The sequence below is a fragment of the Cervus canadensis genome, chromosome 12, assembly GCF_019320065.1.
Source record: "Cervus canadensis isolate Bull #8, Minnesota chromosome 12, ASM1932006v1, whole genome shotgun sequence".
Taxonomy (NCBI): Eukaryota; Metazoa; Chordata; class Mammalia; order Artiodactyla; family Cervidae; genus Cervus; species Cervus canadensis.
The window spans coordinates 73,945,289-73,972,733 of NC_057397.1; the positions used below are offsets into that span (position 1 = coordinate 73,945,289).

Below are 27,445 nucleotides of genomic sequence, written 5' to 3' on the forward strand. Positions count from 1 at the left end.
GGAGATTCAGTTAAACAAAAACTGGGACAATCACGGGCTTCTCAGGTGGTGCTAGTGGTAAAGAACCTGCCTGCCAATGCAGGAGACCTAAGATGCCAGAGATGCGGATTCGATCCGCAGGTCAGGAAGATCCCCTGGAGGAGGGCATGGCAACCCACTCCAGTATTCTTGCCTGGAGAATCCCATGGACAGAGGAGCCTGGCGGGCTACAGTCCATGGGTCGCAAAGAGTCAGACAGAACTGAGGAACTATCACTTTCAATTTTTACTAGATAAGCATCTCTTCAGTGATTCATCCAGTGAATGAATTTAGGATTCTAATTAAAGTACCAAAACAGAGGCCTTTTGAAAGTGTTATTACTGTGTAAATCTGTATTTGTTTCCTACTGCTGCTGTAACAAATTATCACAAACTTAGTGGCCGAAACAATACACATTTATTCTCTACAGTTCAGCAATGCAGAAGTCCCAAATGAGACTTGTGGAGCTAAAATTAAACTATGAGGTGGCCGACTCCTTCTGGAGTCGGTTTGCATGCCTTGTCCTGCTCCTAGAGGTGGCCCTCATTCCTTGGCCTGAGCCCCTTCCTCAGTTTTCAAAGCATGTCACTCCAATCTCCATTTCTTCATCACATCTTCAGTCCTTGATGGTCTTTTCCTTGATCTCTTGTAAAGATGCTATGAATACACCCAGTCTCAGCTAGATCATCCAGGATATCTTCCTATCTCAGGACCCTTCATCTCACCAGCAAAGTCCCTCTGCCAAGTAAGGTAACATTTTCTCAGGAGGTGGGGATTAGGAGGTGGACACTTTAGGGGGCCATTATTCTGTCTACGACAAGGTTGGACTAAGCTAATTTTTTAAGGAAGTTTTATTATTCATTTTTGGCTGCACTGGGTCTTGTGTTCTGTGCCCAAGCCCTTCTCTAGGTGTGGGGAACAGGGGCCACTCTCCAGCTGAGGCTTCTCTGGATGGCTTCTCTTGTTGCAGAGCAGAGCTTCTCAGGGGCTGCGGGCTCAGTAATTTTGGCTCAGTCGCCCTGCGGCGTGTGGAATCTTCCCGAACCAGGGGTCAAACATGTGTCCCCTGCATTGACAGGTGGCTTGTTAACCGCTGGACCACCAGGGAAGTCTGTAAGTTAATCGTTTAATGGAAATATATTTCCACATTAGAAATTAGGTCCCATGTGTATTAATTACAAACAAAACTAGAAGAAAATCTCAATAATTGTAATGTGACTATTTTTTTCAAAGTGACATTTTCTAAAGCCATATTTCACAAAACTTTATAAAGCTTACTGACAAGCTTTTAAACACATGAATTTATGAGTTGCTCCTCTCTGTTAATTAAGAGAAACCAGACATTTCAAATATAGATAAGACTAAAATATCTGTGTCAAAGCCATTTTCATTAATTATTTCTTTTTAATGTGTCTTGTCATTCTCTTCTGCTTTGCAAATGCTTAGATACCTAGAACTTAAAATATGTGTTTTTTTAATGTTTATTAAAATTAATGAGTGAATGAAACTGTTTCAGATAGCTAAATGTTAAAATCTAGTCAAAGCTATGGTTTTTCCAGTAGTCTTGTATGGATGTGAGAGCTGGACTATAAAGAAAGCTGAGCACTGAAGAATTGATGCTTCTGAACTGTGGTGTTGGAGAAGACTCTTGAGAGTCCCTTGGACTGCAAGGAGATCCAACCAGTTCATCCTAAAGGAGATCAGTCCTGGGTGTTCATTGGAAGGGTTGACGCTGAAGTTGAAACTCCAGTACTTTGGCCCCTGAGGCGAAGAACTGACTCATTGGAAAAGACCCTGATGCTGGGAGGGATTGGGGGCAGGAGGAGAAGTGGATGACACAGGATGAGATGGCTGGATGGCATCGTGGACTCGATGGACATGAGTTTGAGTAAACTCCAGGAGCTGGTGATGGACAGGGAGGCCTGGCGTGCTGCGATTCATGGGGTGGCAGAGTCAGACATGACTGAGTGACTGAGATGTACTGAACTGAAATGTTAAAAGACAAAACTCTACTTTTACATTTCCACATTTATAAAGCAAAGTAGAATTGCTGTATGAAGTAGTAAATTCAAATCTGATGGTCAGTCAACTTTTAAGAACCATATAAATGCTTTTGTCAGACAAACCTTATTTCAAATACACATTAGTATCTTTTAAAAAGTCCTTAATAAGACAAGTCAGTCTTAAGATGGAAACATTTTCAATTAAAAATGATCCACAAATATTCTCACTTCATTTCAGAAGCATCCTGATCTAGGATCTACTCTAGATGCATGTGACAAGATCAACATGTTTCTAACAACCTGCTGAATTTTTGAGAACAGTTAGGACACTTTTACTATAATTCTTATCAAAGCCATGAGATAAATATTCAATTGATAAATAAGTGATGTGCAACAATGAATTAAATAAAGTTAATGTATTTAATACCTTAAAAAATAAATTTCCTTTAAAATTGTTTACAAAATCAACTTCCAAATTAATATATGATCATGTCAGGGATTACAAGCTTGTCTAAAAAGGAAGATCACTTTAACAATCTATAAATTAAAATTAGTTGACTTAAATTTATACCTCTGGAAAATATAAGTGAAATAGTTCCTCACAGGTATATTTAATTCCTAACTATTGCACTTTTCATATTTCTCATTCTAGAATTTTTTTTAACCAAAGACAAGACCTTTATTTCACTATCAGTCTCAAAAAGGAAAGAGAACTCATTTATGTAAAACAGTTTACCCTCATACTAAGATTCCCCATTACCTCAGGATCCCATGTGCATGCTAAATTTTGTTGGTGTTTTAAAAAATATTGGTGATAATGTAAATATTTGTAATATGTTAAATGTATTCAACAGAAAAATGATAAACGCTATTGGTTTGAATTCCTATTGTAACTTGAAGGAAAAGGCAAATGCTGATATTAAATTACTTCATTTACATTTTACACTGAAGATTTTTGAAACTAATTATAATGGCACTTCTTTTTACAAAAGAAAACAAACATAAATATCTCATTACAGAAACCCTCAAATATTTTCAATTCAAAATTCCAAGTTACTGAAAACAACCATACTGCATAATACACTAGTAAAATACATAGAAAATTACATTTTAAAATATTTTATTCTACTTTTTAATTGAAAATGGGAAAGCGGGAATTGCGTATTGGGGTGGTAGTAGCAGTGGAAATAGAACGTCTTTAAATAGAACATTGCAGCAAAGACAGGAGCAAAGGACACATAAAGCTTAACTCTCTTCCACGTGCATACGTATGTTTAAATAAATCATGCATCCAACCTGGGCTGGTGATCTGTTTCACCCGAAAATAATAATAATAATAATAAATAAATCAGAGACATTTTCAAAACTATTAAAGCACTATCTCAATAAAAAATGGGCATATGATAAATGTCTGAAAGAATATGCATTAAATGTGGATTGTGGTTGTCTATGGGTTATGTTGAATTTTTATTTTCTTCTTTATATTTTAAGTGTCTCCAAAGTGTTTTGCCAGGATCGTGTATTACTTTAGCAACTAAACAATATTGATCTTTCTGTTAAAAATATATTTCATGTTTAATTTATGAACCAAACTAAAGATAAACTTAATTGCACTATATTTTCTATAGAGCAAAAACAGAAAATGTTATGCCTGACTTTTTTTAAATAGTAGTTTCTATTTGTATGTGAACTTTTAAGAACTGTTCACTTAGTTAAAAAAAAAAAGTTTAAAGCTACTTTTATGCTTTTGTGGATATCCTCTGCACAAAGTTGTGAATTATCAAGAAAGAATATTTTATTGAATCATGAAAATCCATGGTCAAAAACATTTATAGCATATTTATTACTGGGTTAAAATTTCATCATAGCATATGGATAAATATTGCATATTTATAACTCTAAGAAAAACATCTGACCAAGCTGTTAAATGCTTATTTTAATCAAAATAAGCACTGAATGAAATATTTTATTCAAAAAATAAGAAATATCTCTTTGTAGAAAGAAATAAATTACAGTTCAACCTCAGAGCTTGATTTTAGGCTTGTATTAATATTGAGCAATGACAGAAATGGGATTTTTCACTCTATGTATCCTGAGTATATTACAAATCATCAGACTCATGTTGAATGAAATAGATAAAAGAACCATGAGGTATCAAATTGCATAGCTGCACTTCATTTTCAGTTCATTTCATGCCTATTTTCATGAATCTCTATTTTAGTAAGGAGGTAAATAATATCAATATCTACCATTAGGTCATTTGTAAACTACTATCATTTTCAAGAATAATCTTTGTGAATGTCATTGTACTAGTCAAAAACAAATTACTTAAAATTATTTTATGATTATAGGCTATCCATCCATTAGTAATAATCCCTCCTTTCTTCCTTCCTTCCTCTCTTTTTTTCATAAATAATTATTTGTATTACATGGATTAAAATATACCTGAAAATTTTTTTCAGTTTTGCACAACAACTTACAGATGGAATATAATCTAACAAACAGGTTGAGAAGAGAGTGACTCACAGGCTGAAGTCATGCTATACAAGGAACATTTACAGAAACAAGGGGACCTCGAATGTACAAGGGAGAGGAAAAAATGGAAGCAACACATATGCTGTCTTGTGATGTAATTTAAAGGCAGGGCTAACATTTGAAAGTGAATCTGACTTGATTAGTAAGTCTCATCTTTTCAACTAAGTTTAACAGGAAGAAGTTTCAGAGAGCTAGATTTCAGGTAAGGAGTAAGATTTGTACCCAGATTAAAAATAATAATAATATTCACTGAATGCTTACTATTTGCCAGGTACCATGCTAAAGCTCTACATTCATTGCTGTGTTTAATTTTCAAGGCACCTTTATCAGGTATTGTGGAACTGATACTTAAAGAGTTTAATAAATTCCCAGACACATGGCTAGTAAGTGGTGGAACCAGAAGTTAAATAAAGAATCTGATGAGAAGGCCCCCACTTACATTCTCTACTCTGTAATATGAAAAAGAATTAAAGCACTTGCTGATGCTTTTCTGATGGATTAAGCCTGGGTAGTTAGTTGAATCAATTAGGGTTCCTGTGGTAAGCAGCTTTTAAGATGCTTTCCAATGATGCCCTGCTTCCTGGTATTGCTATCTTTGTTAATTCCTTTCTCCTGAGTATTTTGTTTCTAACCGAGATTATATGGCAGTGCTGAAGGGATAGGACTCTCTGTTGATGATGATCTTGTTGTTTAGTCAACAAGTCATGTCTGACTTTGCATCCCCATGGACAGCAGCACGCCAGTCTCCCCTGTCCTTCACTGTCTCCCAAAGTCTGCTCAAATTCATGTTCACTGAGTTGGTGATGCTACCTATCTCATCCTCTGTCGTCCCCTTCTCCTCCCACCTTCAATCTTTACCGGCATCAGGGTCTTTTCTGAGTCAGTTCTTCGCATCAGGTGGCCAAAATATTGGAGCTTCAGCTTCAGCATCAGTCCTTCCAGTGAACATTCAGGGTTGATTTCCTTTAGGATGGACTGGCTGGATCTCCTTGCAGTCCAAGGGACTCTAAGCACCACAATTTTAAAGCATCAATTCTTCAGTGCTATGGTACAACTTTCAAAATCCTTAAATGACTACTGGAAAAACCCACAGCTTTTTTCCAGTTAATCACCCTGTGTTCAATTACAAAAATTATGACTTCATTTCCTTAGTCGAGTCTCTCCATTGCCTTCTCAGTCCGTGCCCTTTAATGAGGGGGTCGTATTGGATGAGGCCTTTAGCCGAGTTACTGAGAGCAGCTTCTAATCAACAGCCAGGAAGGAACTGAGGTCCTATGTGCAAAGGCACTCGAGGTACTGAATTTCGCCCATAAACACATTAGTGGGCTTAGAAGCAGATCCTTTACCCGCTGAGCCTTCAGATGAGAGGTCCCGGGCCTGGCTGGCATCTCGACGGCAGCCTTGTAAGACATCTTGAAATAGAAGGCTCCCTCAGGTAAGCGGTGCTTGGATTTCCGACTCACAGAAACTGTGAGATGATAAATGTGTGTCATCTAAAGCCACTAAATGTCAGGGATAATTTGTCACACAGCAGTAGACACCTGATACACCTTCCTGAGGCAAAGACTGTACCTTATACAACTTTATGTGTCCAACAACTGTCACAGTTCCCGAAACACAGAAGGAAGCTACGAATGTCAGCTGACTAAGTGGAGAGCAAACAAAAGCAGCAAAGATTAAACTAAACGATCTTGAAGATAATTTGAGACTTGAGATTCTATTATTATTACATGGAGAACATAATTAAAGTAGACTTTTCATGATGGCCCAATATACTTTGTCAGAATAAAAGATTTTATAAGTGAAAGAGCTGAAACTCAATTAAAGATTTTTTTTTTCTCCCCTGCTTCCCCAGGTTTATTGAAATATAACATAGATACAAAAGATTCACCCATAAGCATGTCATTTGACAAAGTTTCAAAGTGAGAAATAGTCATGTCACCATCATCATAATCAAGATATAAAGCATTTCCAACTCCTGGAAAAGTTTCTGTGCCCCTCTGCAATCAATCCTCCTTCCTGACTCCTTCAGGCAACTACTTACTGATGGTTTTTCTCAGTATGGTTTTACATTTTCTAGAATCTCATACACAGAAATGTTTTTAAATGTTTGGTGTGTGTTGCAAGTGTACTAGGTATAAAGATATTAGACTCTATGTCAGCTGTAGCTGAATTTAATATTTTTGTTTTTCATTCATAATTTCACATGTAAATCTCTTCAATAGGTTCTCTTTACAAATAAATAATATTATCTATAAGAAAGAGACTATTTTCTTTTTTTTTCACTTCTTTTTTTTTTTCCATTTATTTTTATTAGTTGGAGGCTAATTACTTTATACCAGCCCAGGCTGGATGCATGAGACAAGTGCTCGGGCCTGGTGCACTGGGAAGACCCAGAGGAATCGGGTGGAGAGGGAGGTGGGAGAGGGGATCGGGATGGGGAATACAGAAAGACACTATTTTCAACAGCATTTTTATTAATTGATCTTTAATAAATTAATCTGACCAAGAGAAGTTTTTCTAAAATTCCTCAAAAATCATTGGGATATACCCAGAATTTTCCCCTCTGAACACTGAGAGAAAAATCAAGCTATTCTGCAGTGCCCATTTGTCAGCATTTTTTTAATTTAACAACTGAAAGAATGTTGAAGCTATAGTGAAGTAGGAAAGGATTTTACATTTAGAGTTAGAATTCTCTAGATTTTGCTACAACTTGGGTCTTTTGAATTGGTTCTTGCTGATTAAATTTTCCACTCTGACACAATCAGGCTGCTTTTGAACAACCGGTCTTTCTCCTAGTTGCATGCAGTCACCTAATAAAAATGCTCAAGACATTTCCTTGAATGTAAGAGCTGATGATGGACGGATGAACCGCAGTGAGCCCCACACAATGCAAGCAGTGGGCAGAACTCGACAGTAGTCACCGTTTGCAAGGACTAGCTGCACCAGGCGACTTTGAATTCCTGCGGTCTTTCATTTAACACATATTTACTGAATTCTCCAAGTGAGCAGGGTACCAAATTTGCTATATCAAGTGTTTCTTCACTTGCTGGGAGAAAATAACTAATAGTTACTAATAGTTCCAGCACCAAGGCAGGAGTCAATTAAGTTGGAAAAGCCTTGATATGCCTACAGCATCAAAGCTCCATTTTACGTGGTAAGTATCTAAATAAACCCCAAAGAGTGCCGCTGAAGTGTGTCTCAAGTTGTAGATGCCCTTTGGTCATGACTTCTGGTTGAACGACTGCATTCGGAGATAAACAGGGCAGTGAATAGAACAGTCCGTTCGGGATCAGACTAACCTAGGTGCAAATTGGGTTTTGACTTTCATGAAATCAGTTTAGAGGCCATAGGAAAAATAGCCTAACTTCTAGAGACACAGTTTCGTCGGATGTAAATGAGTGCTTTATATATGTAACAAGACATGAAGCAGGGTTTTTCCTGTTACTTCAAACATTTCAGCTAAAGCCTAAAATGAGAACAGTAAGAGAAAGGATGCTAAAGAACAGCTGCTAGGCATCCCTCCTAGAGTTTCTAATCAAGCAGTGAAACTGGCTACACACCTAGCCCTTCATAGGGATTATCAAATGCAGAAATTTGGAGTGCATCTGGAGAGAAAGTCTTTAAGGCAATGAGACATTCTCCAAGGGAGGGGTTTCAGCTTATCCCCTCTCCCCGCACACACGCTGCACACACTTAGGCAAGGGGGCCAGACCCACGGGATCTAAAAGACTGAGTGGGGCACTTTTGACCCTGCAGACCAGTGTCTTGATTCTGACCACAGGCTTGCTGAGCAGAAATGTGCCGGCCAGTTTCTGCATGAGAAATCAGAATGCAGTTCCTCATCCCAGTTTCTGTGAGAAGACCTTGGACCAAGCTGACCTGTGGCCCCTGGAGTTTGGGGAAGCATTTGAACGTCGAGATGACTGTCCCCTTCCCTCCTGGAGAATTTAGAAAGCTGGAAGACAGCAAAGCAGACCTACATTCCATTACTTGGCAGGACAGGAATGCCTGCATCTCCTACAGGCTCAGCGCATCCCTCAGAAAGTAAACTGCTATCCTTACGGGCTCCTACAGAAAAGAACTTCCTGCCAAAGTAAGAGAAGGAGGTTAGAGGATTGATTACTCTGTGCTGGAGCTGGGTGATAGCTAAAATGCGTATGTCCGTTGTCAGAGAGCTGAGGTCCCAAATAGTGGTGTATGGGAGAGATAGTAAGTCTCCAAAGAGCCTACCACAAGGCTGCTAGCTCCTGTCAGTAACAGAGTATCGCTGAGACTAGAAAAACCCCAGTCAATTAAAAAATTATTCTAAAATGCAGGGCTAGAGCTAGCGGTAGGCTTGAACAGAGAGGATGGGAGACATTTTGAATTTTATTTGAATTACAGGCAGCTTGGAAATTTTAATAACTGAAAATAAATTTCAGTTGTGGAAATTAAATTGTGTTTATAACCAACAGTCTGAAAAACTCTGGCCTCTGCCTAACATAGTACCAGATCTCAGGGTCAGAAGATGTGATAACATGGATGGAAAAAAAAAAAAAGTAAAGGGGCTTGCTGCTTATATTAGCTTTGAGTTCAGATCACTGAATAAAATCATTACTTAAGGATTATAGATAATACATGTTAAATGCCTTCCATAGTACCTGGCACACAGAAAATGAGTTTAATAAATATGAATTATTGTTGGTTTTATTACCACGGCTCTGGCACTGTTAGTTACTTTACTTACATATATTGCCTCTAATCCCCCCAATAAATCTACAAGGCAGCTATTATTATATTTATTTTACAGATTAAGAGAAAGAGGAAACAAAAGTGAAAGAGGCAGTCTTTATCATGAGGAGCTTAATCTAAAGGAAGCCGGGCAGTCCATTAACAGTGCTAACGGCTCAAACAGAGACGGTACAAGGCATCTTCGGAAGCCAACTCAGACTACACGTAGGCTTTCCCAAAGGATCTGGCCAGAAAAATAAGAGTTAACTATCCAGGTAAAAAGAAGGGACAAAAATCCCAAACGCTAGGCTTTACAAGAGGCACAGGAAGGGAGGTAGCTAGAGGGGAACCGGGCGGCAGGAGGGAGTGATGTAAAGACCTGTGACTCCTCTTGGCTGTTTACCCAGAAGACAGTGTGGACGCAAGAAAGAATTTAAGCGAGGAAGTGGCCACTGCCACGTGGGGGTCTCTACACAGAACCTAGAAGTCTGGTGTTACAGCCTGAGAGTCCCTAGTTGCTGAATCAGGCCGATCTGTGAGCTCTCCCGACCTCCCAGCATCCTCATCTGTAAATGTCAGTAAAGCCGCTTAATGTCCTCATCATTATATGGAGTAAAGATAACACCTACCTCATGGACCTCTACTGAAATGCTAGATTACAACGTGCTACAGAAGTCTTACACTATGAGCTCAAACACTGAAAATGCCAGTCAGTTCTCCCCGATGTTTTTCACAATGAACAATTACTTTGATTACCACTGATTACATTTCCCCTCTGCTTTTTAATACGTGATGTACAACCAACAAATTTTTAAAAACTCATTCTCTGTACTCGCCTAAAAACATTCAGCTGGATTCTTAACATTTGTATTTCTACTGTAAGTTCTAACAAAGGCAAACAGAGGAAAATATGGCAGGAAAGTCAGGATGACTAAGGGCAAAAGCTAATGATGGAGGCTTCACTTGAAGGTCTCAGAGTGGCAACAGTAATTACAGGTTTGGAGCTTGTGGCAGTCATAGCAAATTCTCAAGTGCCGGGTTTCTCTTCCTCTATAAATCTGCAGTGACTTGGGGACCTAATCCAAGTATCAGAAGAGATCCAACTCTGACCGATGCCCTCTGCCCTAAGTGGATGTTTGCATTTCTTTGAGTAAGTGCCAGGAAAAAGGAGAGAGAGGGAGAGAGTTATCAGGGTGGAATATAATGAGGGCATCTTGTGAGGCAGCAGAACAATATAGGGGGTAGAAGATGGCATCTCCTCCTCGAATCAGTTCCTCTCTGTGGTCACTTAGAAGCATGGTGAGATCGACTAACAAACTTAGATCAGAAGGGAGAATGGTCAAGGTCAGGGCCAGCCACTGATCAGCTTACTGGGTGCGGTGTGGGGGATGTCTGAGAATGATCTAACACCCAAGGCTGGTCCTGACATTTCAGGCACCTTTCCTGGGCGCGGCTAGGAGAGCTACAGTGCAGAGGACCCGGGGCTTCACAAACTTAGGGCTTGTTTATCAGGCTCTGATACAGACAGTCAGCCTCGAGAAAGGGCCTGAGGAGATTTTAGGGAAGAGGTGCCAAGGAACAAAGATACAAGCCATGCAGTGATGGTCACAGGAGTAAAGTGTTCAAAGAATAAAGACACAAGTGGGCCAGAACAATGCCTAGGAATAATGGACCTATTCCTTCCAGCACCTGGGAAGAACTCCTTCAGAACTGAGGATGGAGGGTAAATGGATGGGGCATCAGAGTCCCTGCCCTTTTCATTCTAAACTGATCTTTAGACGAAGGAAGAATAATACCCAGGGTTCATTTTTATTATAACTTTTCTCTCATATGATTAGATGGTCTTTAAGGACTTCTTAAAAAATAACAGTACATATCTAAAATTTGGCTTATCTAAAAATACATTTATATACCTCTTAGAAGTTGATTAAATTTAACTTCTTGCATTTGCTATTCCAACCAGCAATGCTTTTCTTCTTTAAGAGATTTGGAAAGTAAAAGTAGTCCAGTATTATAACAATCAGATTTGCTAATTTTTTTTTCAAAAACTGGCAACTACTCATATGCTTGTAAAATGCTCTAATATATACTGTATATCTAGAGAATTTGAATGAACTGTTTTACTTTCCAGGTTTTGGTGGGGAGGGGCGTAGAAGGAGATGGGACTCATAAAACTTGTGCTCACCCAAGTAATCGTGCCACGCTTGTCATTGTTATGTCAACGTCCCAAACAAACGTAAGCACCGGAGCAGTAGGTGGTGCTAGTGGTAAGTCAATGCAGGAGATAAAAGAGGCCTGGGTTCAATCCCTGGGTCAGGAAGATCCCTTGGAGGCGGGCATGGCAACCCACTCCAGTATTCTCGCCTGGAGAATCCCATGGACAGAGGAGCCTTGTGGGTCATGGTCCGTAGGGTAGCAAAGAGTCGGACACGACTGAAGTGACTTAGCACGCGCACACAGCAGGTGAGTTAAAGAGAGACTTAAGAAAACTTAGAACTTTCTCTGACACAGAGCTTTTGGGTTTGGTTGGAACCAAGCGCCAATTCCAACCTGCTCTAAGTGTTGGGTCTGACTTTTACAACACCTGCTGCGCTTTTACAACATCTTCGCTGTCTGGTTCGATTTCTAGGACAGACTGGAACCAGCGGGTAGGCCCCACGGCTGGTGCTTGTCCTACAACCCAGACCCACAGGGAGGCAAAAGGTTAGGTGAGGAGAAAGGAGGAGGGGATGGACAGTTACATTTTCATATGATACTTTACCTGCTGAAATCATTTCTTTGCATCCATGTAATAGGGGAATAGGAAGCTATAAAATGAAAGAGATGGGGAAAAACTCTCAGAAGTACAATGGTCCTTGAAATGTGTATTAGTCTTCATCCAGAATTCAAAGAATATCTATTATAGAAACAATATTATGCTTTCATGAAAATGCATTTGTCGTTGATTAAAATAGAGTCCTATGATAAAAATCTGTGGGACACGCTCTACAGGAATTAGAAGAGTGACATGATAGATGAAAATTGAAAATTGTTTCAGGTTCACGTAGAGGGCACTGTATAATCGTAATGATGATAGCTTGCATTTGTAAAGGATTTTAGTTTTCAAAGTGCTTTCATGCCCATCATCTCTTCTGATCCTTGCAACAACCCCATGAGCTAGGTAGGGCAAGAATTATCATCTCCATTTTAAAGAAAGAGAAACTTTATATCTCTCTCAAATAAGTCATTTTGTATTTAAAATCATTGTATAACGTTTCACTCTTCTTGATATCTATGCTAGCCTGCTTAAACACTCATTTATAAGAATACATTTTAAAAATGAGAGTTACTGAAAACTAAGTAAAATTTATAAGGTGGAAATGTTGTAGGAGAAAGGCAAAATTAAAGAGAATGAAACTGTGTGAACATATACGCCAGTAGGTGGGCCTGGGACGTTATTTTGTATGATAGGGTTTAAGTAGTTTCCTTATTTTGGGGGATATTACCATGTAACTTCCGGCTACCATCTCAAAATTTCGTGTTAAAAACTAACCCTTATCTCTCAATTTTCTAGTCTCTAGCTACAGAACCCCAACTTATGTCTTTACCCAAATTAGCACGGTTTTAGTTTGCTCACCTCTTTTCTATTTGTCTGTGTGAAATCAATCACCCCCCCTTTCTCTTTCATTAATTCCTGCTGTGTCCACCTAAATTCCAGATCTTCCCTCATTCAATTTCACACTGTACTTGAGTTTATCTGATTTACAACTTACCTTAGCTCCTGCAATAGAAGGTGATTCTTTTCTTCACAGACATTCATTAGATCCCTATATATATATATATATTTTTTTTTTTTCTCTCTCTCTCTCTCTAAGGTAAAGAGTACTTCACTTGCCTTTCAGAATTCTTTTTTTGTGAACACAGAAATGCTATCTAACTTCCAGACACTCTCCTCTTTTAATGAGTCCTGGGTCCTCTTGCCCTTCCAATGCTCTGTGATTTTTCCTTCCTCAAGCCTTCAATGTCTTACTCCGTCATGGAGAAACCAAAGTTCCCCTCTTTTTTTTTTTTTTCTTTTTCTTTTTTTTTTTAAATATGAAACGCTTCACAAACTTGCGTGTCATCCTTGCACAGGGGCCATGCTAATCTTCTCTGTATCGTTCCAATTTTAGTATATGTGCTGCCGAAGCGAGCACCAAAGTTCCCCTCTTTCTTGCACATAGTTCTTCTCTACGCCTGCTCCTCTGCTATCACTTCCGTGACTCTGGTTCTCTTTAGAAGGCCCTTATTGACGAATACCTATGTGATTTATACGTTGTGAAATTCAAGCAGTATCTTAATTATATAATGTCTTATACTAATCCATATTCATTAATCTGTACCTTCGGTTATGCTGAAAGCCTCTGTCAGGAGGCAGCATGTTTTAATATTTTCTGACACCCTCAGGCACCGAGCAGTGATGAAGACCTAGGGGTGGCTCCTTTTTAATTAATAACTATATTCAAAAGCACAGAAACAGAAGTATGAAAATAAATGCATTCACTCACGCTAACCATGCATTATGTTAAGTGCTGAGAATATCATGTCAAGTCAGAAAGACCAGCTGCCACCCTCACTGAGCTCGCGATCTCCTGCCATGGAGAAACCCAATAAACACCCTCCATGGGGTGCTGCCTGCCTAACATCAAGTAAAGTCACGGGGAAAAATAGGAGAGGAGAGTTAATCAGTACTTATCACAAAAGAAGTTCACAAATGAAGCAACACCTTTTGGCTTTATGAAGCTTAGATGGTTGAGGCGTATTGCTATTTTCCATATGGCAGCACAGGGAACATAGATGCTTCTACATCACATGAAGCATGAAGATCAGTGAAACACTTGGCATTTCAAGTTGGCAGCTAGAGGGGAGATGATGTATAATTCAATAGCATATATTTTTATATTCATCAAACACTGTATGTTTAACATCATTTATTTTTTAAATAAAAATGAATAATTAAAATTACCCAAATAAGCATATAAAATAGCCTGAAAACTTTAAAATTTTGGTTCTTCACTAACAGAACAGATAAAGTATGCTAATTCAGTTAATTCTTTAAATTTTTACAGTAATATTGAATTTAACTTGCAAATGTTTGATAATCTAAGGTATTGTAGAATAATCTGGTTAGCTGATTGATTTTCTTTATGCTTCAATATGTATTATGTACAGATTTTTGTAGACTTAATTAACCATGTTAAACCAAGGGAAAAATTAAACCCAACCTTAAGAAAAACTATTTCAAAAGATATACGTTAGTCATGTTGCAATTAAAAAAAAAAAACCTTTACTGCAGTAATTTTTTATCACAGAGCTGATTAAATGTTGAGAAAGAACATATATTTCATTCCCATCCCAAATGTATTTTAACCAGCAGATGCCCACTTTTTGACATTCTCATAAATGATATGCCCAATCAATAGAGAGACAAAAAAGAAGCGTGAAAACATCTCTAATGCAAAAAAATAAAATTTTGATGATATTAATTTGATTGTATAATTTATTTATAATTTAGAGGCATTCAAAACCACATTAGACAGAAATTACATTTCTAATCATAAGTGAAACTTATGTAATCAACAAACCATAAATGTCTCAAAAGATGCTTTTAGTTTTCTTCTTACATAAAAAGTCATTAATACTTAGAGGAGAAAAGAGCAAGAGAAAAGCTACATAAATAATGATCAGGTATATAGAAAGAAAATAAAAGAAAAATAGCATCACAAAAACTAGTGAAGAAAACTCTATCAAGAAGATAGCAGGCCATGTTAGATGCATCAAGACAATTATAATGAGGGATGTGTGCTTAGTCGCTCAGTCATGTCTGACTCTTTGCAACCCCATGGACTGTAGCCTGCTAGCCTCCTCTGTCCATGGGATTCTCCAGGCAAGAATACTGGAGTGGGTTGCCATGCCCTCCTCCAGGGGATCTTCCTGACCCAGGGATCAACCATTGCAGGCAGATTCTTTACCATCTGAGCCACCAGGGAAGCCGCAAAATGAAGGATAAAAACAGGCCGATTAACTTATTAATTAGGTCACAGGTAAACTTGGCTTCCCTGTGGCTCAGACCATAAGGAGTCTGCCTGCAATGTAGGAGACCTGGGTTCGATCCCTGGGTCGAGAAGATCCCCTGGAGAAGGGCATGGCAACCCACCCCAGTATTCTTGCCTGGAGAATCCCAGGGTCAGAGCAGCCTGGCAGGCTACAGTCCGTGCGGTCGCAAAGAGTCGGACAGGACTGAGCAAATAACACACACAAACTTGGTGCAGTTTGAGCACAGTGAGGGCGGGGGGCTGAGGTCCTGAGGACCAAGCCTCTTCTACTTGTACATGTACTGGCTGCTTGCTTTTTTTTGACCTACACTCTGAATGAGTAAAAGGAACAAGCTGGCCTCTTTTTCATACCATGTAATCTAAATTTGTCTTCCATTATCCAGTCCTCATTCACAGAGGCAGGAAGCCTCATGGTCTAGTGAACTCAGGTGGAAAGATTATCTTCTCCGTAACATGAAAATAATTCTCCAGTGAAGGTCCAACACGGGGCAGTAGTTTATATAGAACTACGGGCAACCAGGGACTAGAGATTACCAAGGAAGAAAATACATTGGTTTATATAGCTCAGAAATATTACGCTTCTTAAATATTCTTGTACAGGAAGAAATTACAGGGATCAATAAGGGATTGGGTGTGAAGATTGAAGAAGTCTGTGAAATAGACATTATTCATCCCATTTCACAAATAAATAGACCAAGGCTTTAGGGGAATTAAGTTACCTGCAGAGCATCAAATGGGAGCCAAGACAGAACCCTAACCAAAGTGCATATTCTTTCTACTCCTAAATTATCTAATCTTTCAAGAGATATATAGGCTACCAGCGTTAAAATTTATTAGGATAGATGGATAAAACACAATTCGCTAAATATCCTGTGAAATCTGGTCATTCATGGAAACTCTCAACATAAACCTTCAAGCATTAATCAATCAGTACTAAAGCAAAATAAGCAATATTTTCCCTGAGATTGGAGGACAGTACAGTTCAGACGAAAAGCTTTCAATGCAATGCACAGCTGGCACCTGTGAAATTGTTTAAATTGTCATTACGTTTATTGCAAGGTGTCTTTATTACTAAAGCTGACATCAGTAGTATAAATAAATACACTGTCAGAGTAATATGAATTCTAAGAAGTATTCCTCTTCTATTGACAAGTACTTGCATGTATGTACTAACAACTCTTGACCTCGCCGTATGTGAGTGAAAGTTGCACAATCAATCAAAGTGACATAAAGCACTGTTTTTAAACCAAAGAAAAACACTTTAATCTGGTCCTAATTTGGTCATCTCTCTCACCACTGTTATTATTGATAATTACTACAATTAAATCATCATTAACTAATCCATCAGAGGCTTACAAAAATTGTTAAGTATCTTCCCAGTGCCTCCCAGAGTGAGATTTTCCATGGAGGCAATTAGAATTTTGTTGTTTTTTGAATGCACTGTTCAAATGTAAATTTCCCTATTCCAGACTGAAGCCTGATCTAAATGAGAAAGTGCTTTGGGACATACCCACAGAGTCTGAGAAAGCAGGCAGCAACAACAGCAGAACAGGTCCCGAGAGAACAGGCAGCTTCCAAGGGCAAAACTGAATTTGAAACCCAGGTTCACAGACGACCAGCAGTTCAACGTGTAAGGGCCAACAACAGAAATCTAGAGCTAGAACGCCTGATCTAGTGAGCACTCAAAAATTAGGAAAATTCTGTGTTTACCTGAAGCCATAAACTGCAAGGCCACATTATCATATGCCATATTACAGCAAACCCAAAGCAGGGTAAGGAGTTTTACTTTCTTCTGGAGAGCAGAGCAAAGAGCCAAATGAAATGTCTCAAGGACAGAAGTTACCATCTCATCGTGGCATGTTGGTGAAATCTTGGGGGAACCATGTGATAATCATCATTCTAGATTCTGCTCTATATTCCAAAAAGCTATCATTTATGAGTAAAGCATTTCCCCCATTTTATAAATAAATAACTCAGCCACAACTATATTGAGATTTTTATGAAGGTCAATTCTCCAGACTCATCTCTTTTTTCTTAGAAGGATGCTGGTTTCTATGCAGTTGAATTTTAAATATGTACATATCTTCTTAAATATCTATGAAGATATGAAATATCATAATTCCCTCAAAGGTAAAACTGTTATGTGAAAATCCACATTTAACTATAGTTGTTTAAGGATAATTAAGAGCAACACATAGTTCATCTTTCCAAGCAGGAAATTCTCAAAGTAACATGTTCTAGAAAGAGACCACTCTATTAAACATTACTTCAAAAGCACCACGTGGGAAGAATCATTCAGCCAATAATCTTACTGCTTTGCTAAATTCTTTAAATAAGGCATGGGGAAATCTTCACTCACAATTCTCATATTTTATTATTTCTTCTTCAATAGGGTGTACACTGACAACTTAGTAATACTGGTAATCATAATTTACAGCAGACCTTTGAACTATGCGGGGGTTGGGGCACCATCACCCTACCTTCAGTTGAAAATCTAAGTATAGTTTATACTCAGCCCTCAATGCCTGCAGTTTTATATCTGTAGATTCAATCAATAGTAATCTGTAGTACTGTTATGTATTCAGTGAAAAAGATCCATGTTTAAGTGGACATGCACAGTTCAAACCCATGTTTCTCAAAAGCCAACTGTATCTTGAAACTCTGGGGAGTTCTGTTCTAAGCATAAGATCAGTCAACACTGGTTTCAAGGATTTGGAGTTTTGACTGTGCTACCAGGGAAGCCCAGTTAACAAGAGAGGTCATGCTTCATATGTGTAGCCTCCCTGTCATCTGGGCTTCTGTCTCTGTCTCTGTCACAGGCCTCCCTATGTGCTAGGAATTGCCTCCTATGTGCGGAGCTAAGCAGTAACCTAGCCGTATGCATATCGGCCGCTTCCAAAGCATTATCTTACATTTGTTGACAATAAAACTCACACACAAATTTTATTTTCTTCACAAATATTTCTGGAATACCTGGAAACCCTCAGTATTACCTGCTAATTACAAACACACTCTTGTCAGGTCTTTGGTAAAAATGTAAAATGCAACTATTCCCAGTACCGAGCTTTAGTTCAGAGTTTTTCCATGCAAAGAAACACCTGTTGTTATCCCTTGTTTCCTGCCTGTAAATCGATTCTGTATCCATGACAAAATAAGCCATCCTACAGTGACTTAAATGGTCTTTAGTGTGTAGCCTTTACAAAGGGCTTCTTAAAGCTGCAAATACATTAGGCATGGTACGTTTTCCCTGTAAACATATTTAGTTTTCTCCTCAAAGAATTCTAGAAGCTTTGCCTTTCTGAAACTGTTACCTTCCTCCTTCTATTCTGCTTGTTTAATTCCACCAGGTTGCAAGAGGAGAACATGAAAATCACTACTCTTTTTTGAAGATGGCTGTCACATTACTTAATCAACCCAGATTTTGGCACGTTAACCATACAGAGTAGTGGATATGTTTCGGCCAAAGACTTCATATTTCACTCCTATGTATTTTCAGTCCTGTGTTGAATGACATTATCTTTATACATTATTTATATCTACTTCAGCAAATTAACTTGGATGTTCATTAGTAGGTGTTAGAATATTTTATTAACAAACTGATTAAAAACTATTAGAAATGGAAGTCTTTCTTAAAGCATGTGGCATATCTTGCCTACCACCATTGCGCTATTAATACCCCTGCCTATGCTAAATTTTCTGAAGAAGCTGATCAAGTAATTCTATCGCTTCCTGTTACCAGCTTTACTGTGTTCTGTAAAATAGCTTTAGGTCTTTGAATCTGTGAGGCTCAAACTTTTACTGAATTATGCATAAAATGCCTACTTAAATCCTTCATTCAAGAGGTATTTTTTTCTTAAATATCACTGTGTGCTCTCTCCCAGACTGCACGCAGTAAATTTATGGTAAGCTATAATTCTAAACTTTAAGAAGCTCACAATAGTAAAGAGTCATATGGCGAGATCTGGCTCACAGTGGAAACTGGAACAGTTTGTACCCACTGTGGCATTTGGGTATGATACACGGGTGGCGGTCAAGATTCCGGGTGACAAAAAATAGAAAATGACCCTGTATATCTCGAGCCGAAAAGAACCTTAATGGATAGATGACGGCTGGTTCATAGAGTCGATGGGCATGAGGGCGCTTTAGGCTTGAAACCAAAGGAAACCTGGTGGTTTAGAAAAACATCCAAGATGACTTCACAAAGACTATTTTTCAGCTGCGCCTGGCTCCTTTGCTTTCACACTGCTACCTTACACAGTCTGGTTGCTGCTGCCACTTGCAGAATAGATTTGATACTATTCTTGTTTATTACATATATATATATATAATTCTTACTTTTAATACTATTTATTTTTGATACTTTTCTGGCATATATATAATTTTTATTTTATTTGTATATATTTATTTTATTTCTTTTTCATCATGTATTTATTTTTGGCTGTGCTGGCTCTTCGTCGCTGCCGGAGCTTTCTCTAGCTGCGGTGCGCGGGATTCCCCTTGCGGTGTCCCCTCTCGCAGCGGGCGGTCTGCAGGGCGCACGCGCTTCAGTAGTCGCGCACGTGGGCTCAGGATGGTGCCTCCCGGCCCCAGAGCGCAGGCTCCGCAGTCGCGGCCACTGGCTTAGTTGCTCCACGGCATGCGATTCCCGGATCACGGATGGAACCCGTGTCTCCTGCACTGGCAGGCGGATTCTTTTCCACTGAACAACCAGGGCAGGCCTGGTCCTGTTTCTCAATGACACATCCAGACTCAGGACACACCAGGAGGGTGCTTATGGCTGAGTGAGAGTCGTCCCAGGTCCTCTGCTCCTCCGCCAGGCTTCTCGGAAGGCCAGTGCCTGGTCTTTCTTCTCCCCAGGCAGTAGATAACAGTCAGGGATGTTCACACAAAAATGGGCCCAGGGACTTTTATTTGATGTCTTCAGTTTGTGAAGGAGTATGGGACTTCCTCCATTAGTAATTAAGAGGTACGTCTCCACTGTTCGGCCTCTTTTATTGTATCTTGAAATCTCTAGCAGTGTGTATACAGAAATTACTTTAGTTGCTGCCAAGCACTTTAAATACTATTTTTTATCATTTTGGTTTTTATGTTTTTAAAATTCACGTAGAAGACTTACTTCTCTGGCCAGACTATGCTATCACTAATCCAAGCTGTTAAACAGTGTCTTGTAAGCTGGCTGCATGCAGGGTCATTCTTATTTTCCTGAATCCTATCTTACTGAATTCTCACTGTGTTTCCTGAATTCATCAAAATTAAAATTTACCAACTTTACTTGTTTTTCAAAAACACTGCCCATGAAGGCGGGCATCTTCAAAGAGTTCATTTACTTTTATGAACGGTTTTCCAAATTGCTCACTGATCTAAAGCTTTTCTCATCTCTAATGATATTATGGTATCCAAAATGTGTTTAATGGGATGGTTTCCCATTCATCTTGATTCAGGATGCTTTTCATGCTGCTTCTACCTGAATAAACATTCTTCTGTAAGTTTTGCTTTTCCTCTTGTAGGCTAGCAGAGGAGTAAAGCAGCCAACACAAAATGACCCTGCATGGCTAAAGATAGTGGTGATTTTATAGCATCCCGGGCATTTCATATTCCTGGAGCAGGAATCGGGGCTCTGTATTAGGTGCTTCTTCTTGAGTTTCCTCTGCCCTTTTGGAGAAGGATGAAGGACATCCTTTGCAAGAGGCATGTTCTCACGGAGAGGCCATCATCCCAAAAAGCCTAATAATAATAGTAATTATTATTATTATTTTTTTATTTTATGAGTCTGTATTTCAGAAGGTAGCCTCCTAAGGACTTTGAATTTTAGTGTCTAGTAAGTTCACTTAAATAAGATGTCCAAAGTTTCCTCCATAAACATGTGAATGACTGTCTGTGTGTGCTCAGTTGTACCCAATTCTTTGTAACCCCATAGACTGTAGCCGGCCAGGCTCCTTGGTCCATGGAATTTTCCAGTCAGGAATACTGGAGTGGGTTGCACTTTTTTCTCCAGATTTGAATGATTACTATAAATTTACTTTCCATTTTTCCTGAATTTAAGCTCCAGAGGTCTTACATTGCTCTATTTTCTCTACAGTTTCTGTCACGATTACAAAAAATGTAATATAGAAACATAAGAAGGAAATTATAAGTTATGAAGAATTTTGTCTGGAATTTTGTTTTTTGATTTGTTTGTTCATTTGTTGCAAAGAAAGAGTCAGAGGTACTAAATGCCGCTAAATGTCACTAAACATTTCCACTAAAAATCTCTAAACATGTTGCTCCTAGGATATTGTCTGCAGATATGTTTCATGGTGAAGAAGAAAGTGGTGTCAATCCCTGTGGTCACAAATTTGTTTAACTAGGTGATATTAAATACATTAATGTGGTTAGTCCAGCTCCTGGCACATAGTAAACTGAATAAAGAGAAATTGCAAAGATTTAACAGAGGAACAAGACAGTAGAAACAGACTCTGGGAGACTTTTAGGAAACTAAATATAATGCGAAATCAGTGGGCTTCTGCGAGGAGGCGTACAAGAGATGGATTATGAAGAAAGGGAATATCACAACAATCCTTCTCAACATCACAGACCAGGGTGTGTTTGCCTAATAATTTACACTTTCAGTACTAGCATTCTTTGAGGATATGTTACCTAGAAATAACAATAATCATCTCATTAGTGAAAGACTCATTTCCTCTCTTTTCTCTGAAACAAGGCATTTAAGTAACCTCTAATAATCTAAAGCTTTGTTTGATAACCTCTGATAAATCTGATAACCTACTGGCCACAAAGCCAGCCTCACCTCCTAATTCCCACGAAGTAAATAAAAGCCTGGCAGCCTTTCTGCAAGTTTGCTCCTTCACAGTGTCAAAATATTTCTGATCACTTGCCCACTGGTAGTTTATGTGATTATTCAAGTTCTAATCCATAGAGCTAACCACCCATATCTAGCAGTATTCAAGATTCTACATTGATAATCCCCTGCAGCACACCTACTGTTTCGAAGCTCAGAACTTTCATTGGTTTCCTTTGTTCGCACTTCTTTGTCCCGTATCACTGTAAAACACCACTTTTACTGAACAAATCATATGTTTTCCCATTTACACAATTCATGGTCGATATACACTAAAACACAAAACACCATTTTATGCATGTAAGGGTGTGTATTGCTGGAGGTATACCTTTCTATATTATTATTGTTCTAACTACTCTGAAAATACCTTTCATTTATATGAAAATAATAACTTCTTATTCTTGACACTCTATTTCAGCAGTAGATTCAGAATGTTATGTAACTCATTTGGTCTTATTTACCCAAATTTTCACATATAACCAAGTTATGCTGTCCTGGTGGCTCAGTTGGAGACAATCTGCCTGTAATGCAGGGGACCCAGGTTCAGTTCCTGGGTTGGGAAGATCCTCTGGAGAAGGGAATGGCTACTCACTCCAGTATTCTTGCCTGGAATTCCATGGACTGGGGAGCCTGGTGGGCTGGGATCCCTGGTCCATGGGATCACAAAGAGTTGGACATAACCAAATGAAAACAGATTAAGTAGCATTTCAGCTATACATAGTGAAATTGAATACTCATTGTCTTTTAAACTTAATTCTTCAATACCGATTGGGAGAAATGAGTTATTCCTCCTAGCAAAAGAATATAAACACATATACTTAGAAACAAAATGATGGCAAAGACCAATATTATTCGAAACTTGCTGGGTTTTGTAAAGCATCACTGTTGGAATGGTGTCCCATTGCTGTTAATGAAATTTGAAATTGATGGAATTAGAATGAAGAAAGGCCAAACAAGGCTCCCTGCTGAAATCGTAGCTTGTGTTGAATGTTCAGTATCTGAATGTTTCTAATCCTTCTGTTTTGAAACTGTGCCACCTAAATGATGTTCTATTTTAATCTATTACATTAATTGATTGAATGCTTAAATAGCTTTCTTTGGGAAGAAAAGGATTCATTAGAATTTTTTAATGGTTTGCTATAAGCTAATGTATCTTAAGAGGAGAGCACTTTCCTATAACTACTTAAGCTAAAGCATTATGTGAGAGATTAATATTTTCTATTCACTAGTATCATTTGTTTTCTTTGTTCTTTTACAATATGAAACCCAGCAGTGTTAGGAGGTCCAAAATAAATATAGTCTGACTTAAGGAAATCTAAAATAACATGCTTGACTGAATGTAAAACTAGTGATTAAAAGAAAATGAAGTTTTCCTGGAAATGTTTGGACAACCTACCCTCCCACTGACCCTTCCCAGTCCCCGTCATCTACCATTAGCTCTTGATCAGAAGACCTGTAGGAAATGACTGAATAGGACAGAAAGGTGTCTTCACACATTTAGAGACGAGAAACAACATGGAGAATCCAGAACTCTCATCACAAGTCTTTACTGACAGAAAACAGGCACATGGTCCCCAAGACAGGCTGTTTGCAATCTCGTTTCCTTTGACCTGCACTGATTACTTATTTTCTAAGAAAGAAAAAATAAATAAAAGTCTGCCCATCGCAATTGTTCAGCTTGATACCGGTTCTCCAGTCTAGACTTTACTGGATTCCAAGAGGACAGTGTGGGCGCTGCTCACTAACCCACGTGTTCTGCTCTCCACTTCACAGCCGAAGAGCTCTCCTTGCCAGCAGTGCAGCCACCGACTCTTTCTGGACAACAGGCTGTGCACGGAAGTGGAGTGCGTCACTCCTGACGCAAGCGTGTCGGAGATGGGAGTGGTGTGCGTCACTCCTGACGCAAGCGTGTCGGAGACGGAGTGGAGTGCGTCACTCCTGACGCAAGCGTGGTAGAGATGGCAGAGATGGGAGTGGTGTGCGTCACTCCTGACGCAAGCGTGTCGGAGATGGGAGTGGAGTGCGTCACTTCTGACGCAAGCGTGTCGGAGACGGAGTGGAGTGCGTCACTCCTGACGCAAGCGTGGTAGAGATGGCAGAGATGGGAGTGGAGTGCGTCACTCCTGACGCAAGCGTGGTAGAGATGGCAGAGATGGGAGTGGTGTGGTCACTCCTGACGCAAGCATGTCATAGCACAAGCTTCATCCGTTAGTCCTCTCCTCCTTTCCACGATGACCGAAAGACCACCTTCCCCACAGGTACAAGTAAAAGATGGTGGAACCTCTGTCAGCTTGGCCCGTGAGTGATCATGTGAGGCAGAGCTTTCTTCAAACTGATTTAGAGGAACTGTCAAGAAGAAACAAACTTTTGCTGTGTTAAGCAAAGGAGATTTCAGGGTCTGCCGCAGCATTCTTAGAGTAAACATGCTTTCCGTTTAGAGAAGCGGTATTAGTGGGCACCTGGGTTGCTCTGCGACTTCCCTGGTGGCTAAGGTGCTGAAGAAGCTGCCCTCAAATCAGGAGACCCAGGTTCGATTCCTGGGTCGGGAAGATCCCCTGGAGAAGGGAATGGCAACCCACTCCAGTATTCTTGCCTGGAGAATCCCATGGACGGAGGACACCTGGCAGGCTACAGTCCATGGAGTGGCAAAGAGTCAGACACAGCTGGGCGACTTCACTTTCACCACCTTTCTTTTGGAGTTTCTCGGCAGAACTCTTAAGACAGGTGGAGAGGCTCAAATTTCAAAATAAATATTTGCGGCTCAAAAAGATTTTTCATTCTTGGTTAAGGCTCTTTCAGATGAAAATAATTGAAACCTGGTTCACACTATTACAGGTAAATGAATATACACTGATTTGTCAAAGCCAGGGGACTCCCAGAACTCCTGGGAACGTGAGGGTTGCAGATGGGACGCTTCAGGAACCAGAACCACAGACTGCAATGCTGAGAGGACGCCCCCCAATTCTCATCCCGGCGCCTCTATAGCAGCTCCCTTCATTTACCCTCTGCGGCCAAACTGTTCCCACCGGCCAAGAACAGCTTCTGATGGCTCTCAAACCTCTGCCGCCAGCGAGAAAATGACAGATGGACTGGACCTTTTTGCAGTAAGTTAGAGATGCCAACGAAAAATATGATTGTCATAGCTGGAGTCAAATGTGGTCCAGGTGGACCAAACAACTGTGTCCAGCAAGGGAGGTGATCTGTAGACACCATTAAATTTCAGTGCAAAACATCTAGATGGATCAGAAAAGCAAACACAGAAACAGAAAAGCTGTTTTCAAAAAGAGGGAGTTTCTGGGCAAACAAAACACTCACAAACAAGTTCAAAATCTAGTATGATATAGATAAAACCTAAAAATCTCTTAGAACTAAAGGTTTTGTTTTATAAACGTTTGGATCCCATTTGATGGCAAAACTTGACTTGATCCCAACTAATTTGGCAGGTTAGGTATGAACTTGATGCGAGGCTACTGCAGTTTTGTTTTGTTTTTTTTTAATCAAGGTTTTATTTTCTAAGTGTACTCTTTGCATTTTTTCTTTTTTTAAATACCATTTTGATTTTTTAAGTGTAATGCATGCACATGGCAAACATTGAATTGCAGTTTATTTGTGCACAGTAAATACATTTCAATATAGAAATTTTTTTTTTTTTCAATATAGAAATATTTGAGTGTAGAAATAATTGTAGTGTTTGATTATGGGTTGCTGCCCAAATTCTTCTGGGGGTGTTATACAAAGCAGAGTATAAGCATTATATTACTTTGCAGAGTGTAAGTTCCATAACATGCTCCTAAAGGTTTCAGAGAAGAGACTGTGTATCAGGAATTATTATAGTACAAATATAAATATCCACAAAATAAATTGTTACTGTAAGTTTAGAACACTCATGTAATAGAAATTGAGATCTATCTTCCTGTATCTATAATTCTCTTTCTGAGAGAGTGAGAGAGTATATATCCATAGATCTGTAGATATTTGTGTTTCTTGCACATGTAACTTTCCATTTTCACATACACATTCTTAACAGGAGAGTTAAATATATCAAGAAATATCAGTTCAAAACAACTTCTGCATGCAGTATTAGTTTATAACTTGCTGAAGTAAGGAGTGGTGATGGAATCACACAGATTCAGAGATGAGAGTGATTTTAGAAACCATTTAGGATACTCCCTCATTGTCATATGATATGAGAAAACTGAAAAGGAGAGAGAAAAAGTGACTTTCTAAGCACAAAAAGTTGGTGATGGTGTGGTTATATAATTTTTTCCTCCAATTTTCAAATTTAAACAATGAGACACAGCTTTCTTAGCATTCTAGCCCACTGTGTGATTTGAATCCTTTCAGATTTACTTATTTGCTCAGATATCTTAGCTAAATTATGACCAAAAGGATAGGGAAAACTTATAAAAATACATACAGGCGTGGCCTTGGATGAAATGTTCTATAAAAGTATTATTTCTTATCAGAAGTAAGGAAGAGCCTGTTATGTCTTGTAACAAAATTTGTGAAACTCAAAATATTCTGAAAATACTTGAGTACTTCTATGCTGATTCTAACCTTTGGACTTGTTAAAACATATGAAAAAAAATGTATTTTTTCCTGACAGAGGTAAACTATATTGAAAGTTATGAAAAATTATGAAACATACAATGGTATATTATATGAGGTGCATTTCTCTTAAATCACTGTATAGCTGGCTTTATTTTCAAAAGAGTTTCTAAAAAGTGTTTTTCTCTAAACTCCACAATGTAGCTTGCCTCACTTTCTGTTGTAAATAACCTGAAAGATTGCTATGTTTTGTCACAGTCTATTTCCTGCTACTCCCCAGATCCCTCACCCTGTCTACCATTCTTGTGAAAGTTTGCCTTAAAAGTAATAATATCTAGCTGATATTATGGTGTTCATGGATGCGGCGAATCGCAATCATCATTTGTCAACTAACCTCCAAGTCACCCATCTCTGTATCGCGCGTTAGTGGCAGTGTGAACATTTTCCTCACCAGCACTCCATCATTTCGCCCTCGCTGGCCCATGTCTTCACTGGTGGTTATGTTTGCCCAGTGTGTTTGCATTATCTTGCCAAGTGAACCTAAAACCTGTGCTGCTTTAAGGGAGACATTATAGATTTCCCAGTCTTTATTCTGTAGGTTTAAAAATTATCTCCAGAGAAGTCAAATTATGTGCCTTCTTGGATAACACAACTTTCTAATGATTTTAGTACTCATTGGCTATTCTGATACATGCAGATTTCACATTTTACATACA

The 27,445-nt window shown here is 38.9% G+C and overlaps 1 protein-coding gene and 1 non-coding gene across 6 annotated transcripts in view; both read right to left on the bottom strand.

Moving 5' to 3' along the window:
• The window catches only part of RALYL (RALY RNA binding protein like), a 773,956-nt gene that overhangs the window by 560,538 nt on the left and 185,973 nt on the right, over positions 1 to 27,445 (bottom strand). The window lies entirely within an intron of this gene.
• LOC122451580 lies at positions 13,338 to 13,444 on the bottom strand. The gene has a single exon (XR_006272474.1). It is a non-coding gene; the product is annotated as a U6 spliceosomal RNA (small nuclear RNA).